We start from the raw sequence: 6,000 nt of genomic DNA, 5'->3' as shown, positions 1-6,000 counted from the left end.
ACTCAAAATGAACCGAGTGCCACACTTCATGTGGCACTTGTTGCACTTTCTTTTTAGCACTACCCTTAAGGGACAGTATCCTGTGAAGTAGCAATTTGTATGCTGTCACCATGAAAATGTACTCTTTTGGGAAAATAAATGCACTATAGCACTATAAACTAAGTTTCTGATATATCCAGTGGAGCATACTGACAAAAAAGAAAAGATGGCTGTTAATCAATGCATGCTAATGAGCATTCAAGCAACTTGGTTCAAGCCAAGAAAAAACAATTCTTTCATATGGAAATCTTTCACACATACAGAGGGTGTTGCCTTACAAACTTCCTCAGCATGTAGAGGACATCAAGACAAACAACTTTTCTTGGTAATGTTTTGCTTATTTCATCAACAAGAGGCCTCAATATGTAGCCATAAAAAGAATGTTGCCTCTGTAGCATGAATACTTACGAAGCCCTAATTTACTGAAAAAAACAAAAACAAATTAGGGATGCAAGATTTTTTTGCATGGTGACACATTAAAAATTTACAGGTAAAGAATTAAACCCTGCAGCCTCACCTTGCAAGCATATCTGCTGGCATCATAATGTTTCTGCACCATATTACCCTTCACTTGTATGCACATTCCAAGAGTAACACTGTTGGTATACCTCTGAGTGTAACCCACACACATAAATTTCATTGTTTGTTGTCATTTTTTCAAATATTTTTTCATTCATCACACATTCAATCGGTACTCTATCGGTATCAGTATCTATAGGCATATCGGTAAAATTACCAATTATTTTACAGATCCAATATATCTATAAATATCTTATAATTTAAAACAAAATTCTGCCATTTTGTTATAATTTTTATGGATAATCTCCACGTCTAAATATTGAACTTCTTTTGCACTGTAGTCACTTCAAAACACACATTTATTAAGGAGGTCAGTGAACCATTCAGGCTCTTCAAGGACTACCTGGAATTTTATATTGGATCAGTAGAATATCAGTTATCGATATCGGTAAATTTCATATTATCCCATCCCAATTTATTATACAACAAAAAAATTATATTCTTGTATTGCAATATTACCGATTTCAAGAAAAACAACAATTTTTAAATTTTATTTCAGACTTTTTCTGATGTTAACTAATTTTATATTGTACTATTAATTCGATTAATGCTAATAAGAAATGCCATGATTTATTACTTGTTGATTAGGGGGATGCACATTCAATCTTGTAGTTTCATCATACACAAAGTCAAGTGATGAAAGTTCAAGTAAAAAGGTTCATATTCATCCACATATTGATTCATGTTACTTTCATGATTAATGCTCAATGGCTGCTCACCATCACTATATTCTGGGCCTTGAGAATCAAACACTCTGGCCAGGTCTTTTTTCTCTTTTCCTCATCATTTGGTTCTGCAAGCCATGCTTGGAATATCAGATTTCAAAGTTCATTTGGCGGGAAATATTAGCAATAATAAGTGAATGGAGAGAATAACAAAGTTATTACTGAAGAATTAAAACAGAAAATTGTGAAACAACATGAATTCAGTGGACACTTAAAAAAAACATTTTCAAGAACATAGTTATGTGGTTGGTATACATGTCAGCGTGGTGCTCACAAACACAGACTGTCATTTTGATGACATGTCTGTGCAGACCAAGAGCAGTGCCACCACCTGCAACTAAAATTATTTGGCCACAGATATAACAAATGACATCTACACAAAGCCAGAAAGCCTGAAAAACTTACAATCATACCCTAGGGTGAACACCATGCTTACACATATACCAGTGAAGGGTTCATATGGTTTACAACATGCAAAAAAATAAATTACAATTGCAACCATGAATCTGTACTACACGGTAGTATACGTACAAGATAGAAAAATGCTGCTCGCTGATGGTTCATGGTGTCTAAACAAGGCCTTAACAAGCAAAGTATTAACAAGAAAATATATTTGTCTCTTTGTTCTCTACATGCTGTAAAAGTTTGTCGGGGTGTCATGGCGATACCTGTATCATCTAAGAGTACACTATGGACATTTTGTCTAGTGAAATTATTGAGGTGGTAATTTATTGATTTCTCTCTCCGAAGATAACCAAGCAGGCCCAATTTGAATTTGTTCAGGTATGTATACCTCCAAGAAAGTAAAGGTAAAAAAAGGTAAAGTGTTCCCCTGTGCATAGCACCACGCCATGAAGGCGTATAGGGGGTGTGGGGGTAACGCCCCACACTTTCTTGATCCGGTCATGAGTGGGGGTGATGTGATCAGCATCACGCCCCTGGCTGCCTTTACCCCCCAGGGTTTCCCCCAGGTACACATGTTATTCGACGCTGGGTGGGCGCCGGGGCCGCTTCCACCGTTAGAAAAGTTCCCGGATTTGAACCGGCCGGGGATCGAACCCGGGACCTTTAGCATGGTAGTCAGACGCGTTACCGACTGAGCCACCGCGGCCACCTCCTCCAAGAAAGTATATTTTGAAATCTGCCATTTTGAAAAAAATACCTACTTTATAGAAAAACATTACAACAAAAGTTCAAAAGCATAAAACAAACAATAGAATGCATGTATTAATTTATAGCTATTATACTTAGAATAGGAACAAGCACCCTTCAAGTCCCCCCCATACAAAAAAAGGGGGAGGGTGGAGTACATTGGACATTTTGATGTACCCTAAGATTTTGGAATTGTCTTAGAATCCTTTGGAACAACATATTACTCTGGTAATCATCCCTCAATGCAATTCCTTCCCATAGGTCGTTCACAAAAGTAGTGAACTACATTTTAGTTTTAACAATTATTTTCCAAATTACTGAAGTAAAAGGAATCAAGATAGAACCCTCTAAACATATGTGGTAAGTTCATGAGATATACTGGACTGATAGTGAAAAATGCCAAACTCCTGTCACTATGTTTTAAAAGTACATGTGTGATCATGTAAAATCCTGAACACAAACTTCTCTGTGGGGCAGTGTAAAGTGTTGATTGTTTTGCATGCTCTGTACTTGAAGTAATATCAATGTCTGAAATGTTAGCTGAATAACTATCAGAGTAATATCTTTTATACTTGCTTCAGCCAAATTTAATGAAAACAAGGAATATATTATAATTGTATTAAGATAAGCTGATCTTGATGTCTGAGCCTCTGACTCGCAGTACCCTACTGTCAATTGTTTTTATTAACCTTTGGTGTACAGAGCCTCATGAACCTGTATTCTCATTTAAGTCCTTTTAAGCACATGCTTTTCAAACTTGCCGTGAAGTACAAAACAAATTATAGCTCAAGAACTAACTGTCATAAAGAGATGAAACTGACTTTGTTTTCTTTCTGAAAGACAGGGCTTTTAGCGGAGGTAAAATTTATACATTGTGCTTCCCAATAATTAGAGTTAAAGAAAGAAGAAAGTTGAATTTTAAAATGTGATTGATCCACTTTATGCACAGTAAGACTAATCGGGACTGGACCTACAGTTTAAAGTGGGATCCAAACCACTATGTGCCTCCACCAGGTATTGAACCCAGAACCCCTTAATTACAAGGCGACGATGCTACCACTGCACCAACAGGGAGGCCCTTCGAATTTTAAAAAAAATGCATACAGCACCCCCTGTGGCCCCCCTCAATAGACGACAGTGAATGAAAAATATGTAGTATGTAGCAGTGGTACATTCCTTCAAACATGCAAAGTTTTGTTGAAATCAGACTGATAATTCTTGAGTAAAAAATAATATTATATAAAGTGGCAGTGTTGCCAGCTTGAGGACAATGTCTGGAATTTCATTTCTAGCATCAGCCCTATACGCTGGATAGACAAAATTTGGAGGGAAGCATGACAAAAAAGATTCTATCAGGATATGTAATGCACATACCGCAACTTTGATAAAAAAAAAAAACACCTCAAATTACAGGGTTTGGAAAATTTTGAAATTTGGGACTTTGCCTCCACTTCCCCCTGGATCCTTAATTGTCGGACATTGCTTAAAATGTTTGACCTTACCCATTCTTGCTTGTAGAATTGAAATTTTTCAAAAAGATGTAGTAGTTTAGAATTAGAGCCACTTTTATAAATCTATCCCATAATAATATGGGGGTAACAACAGAAAAATCATGACTTTTTCAAACTTTGTTTGTTAATAATGGAAACAATGGATATATTGTTTGGAATTTGAGTATAACATACCTTCATACACATACTAAACATCAAAAAGGATAAAACTGAGATATCAAGTGTAGTTTTCAAGGATGGTACATTAATTGCTGCTGTGCACTGCTGGTTGAAATATTGACCATATGTCAACAGATATACAGGCATGGTTTCAGATTTGACCATCTGGATGCTAAAGGTTAGTCAATAAATTTTGATGTTTTATGTAATATAAAATGTCTTTCAGGGCACGAAATCACAAATAACAAAGACATGTGATCTCAAAGTATTACCCCTTTAACCCTTAAACGGGCAACCAGTGTCTATCAGACACTGTTGCTTATATTTTTTTGTCACATACTCCAAACGATACTTCCTGCGAACATGATATTTTTTTTACTTTTTTTTTCTCATTTCACAAAATTTGACTTTGCTTGATAAAGGAGGTAAGGCGTAAAAAAAATATTTTCAGTTTCACTTACGTAAACGGGCAAGCAGTGTCTGTCAGACACAGTGTACAAACAAGAGTTTTAATATTACTTGAATATGTATTAACAAATGTTTAATAAAAAATTAAATAATTAATAAGACACCACATAAAATATTATTAACACTAAAATAGAAAAAATGAAAAATACATGAGCAAATAAAACAATTTCCTCACACTACCTTCCGGCTTAACATGTTTCATATACTATGCTGCAAAAAATGCAATTACGATGATGATGAATACAAGAATAATGGACATAACAATGATGATTAGGTTAAATATCATGGTACTCGCTTTTTTGCACAGCGATGGAACATAAAAATCTCACATTAGAAGGGCAAGATCCACTTAAAACAATGCAGTGTCCGACAGACACTGCTTGCCCCGACACATTACAAAAATAGCTTGCCCGGATAAGGCTTAAGTAAAGACAAAAAAAACTCTCTTGACTCGGAGCACTATCACCATTTTTTATTCATAAAAACCAGTTGCATACCCACTCAAATAGTGGAAAAACATGATGATGTCACCAAACTTAGCATGCCTAACCTAACGAAACACCAAAAATCATTATCAGCATTGAACCTAACAAGGTATGAAGAGGTATACATGAAGTTGTTTTGGCTTTTCATATTGGGTGCTGTATTCACATGTGCGAAGTCTTCAGTCTGTGCTGATTCAGGCTAAAGAAACAGAGGTATATTACTTCACCCTAACATATCTCCGCAAGCTAAAAACAACAGAAAAAGATCGTTTACCATTGAAATATCTCAGTAAAATTCTATTACTGTACTATAAGTGTTGCAACTCAGCGAGCTGGGAGAAACTAAGAACCGTTGATGTCATCATTGCTTCAAAGGCACCAGACCCATCACAATAGCACTGGCCAAGGCAATTCAACATAGGTTAAACAGCAACATAAAAACAATCAGGTGAAACCAAAGCTGGCTTGGTAGATCAGTTGGTAGAGCAATGGTATGGCATACCAGAGAGCTTGGCCGAAGTCCTGCCTGAGTCTGAATTATTTGTTGAAATTTCTAATCTCCTGTGTGTGCCAAATCATGAGGTAGGTGACAGGGTGTTCCAAAGATATGAAGGAAATGTTCTATGAACAAAAGCTAAATCACACCATTAGCCTTCTTACATGTGAAAACTCTCAGGATGCACCTATCGCTTGATTCAAAGTGCAGCAAATTAACCGATTAAACTAATTTTGTCACATTATCTTTCCGAGACAATTCTTCATGGTCAATAATTCTGTACCAATCTTATCAAGAGTCCATACTCTTGTGTGATACATAACACACAAGACTATGACATGGAAATGTCAGTAAGAATGGACAGATAACATGAAAAAAGTCTATGA

The sequence above is a fragment of the Lepisma saccharinum genome, chromosome 2 (assembly GCF_977018435.1).
Source record: "Lepisma saccharinum chromosome 2, izLepSacc3.1, whole genome shotgun sequence".
Classification (NCBI taxonomy): domain Eukaryota; kingdom Metazoa; phylum Arthropoda; class Insecta; order Zygentoma; family Lepismatidae; genus Lepisma; species Lepisma saccharinum.
Note: the sequence above shows the minus strand (reverse complement) of the source record.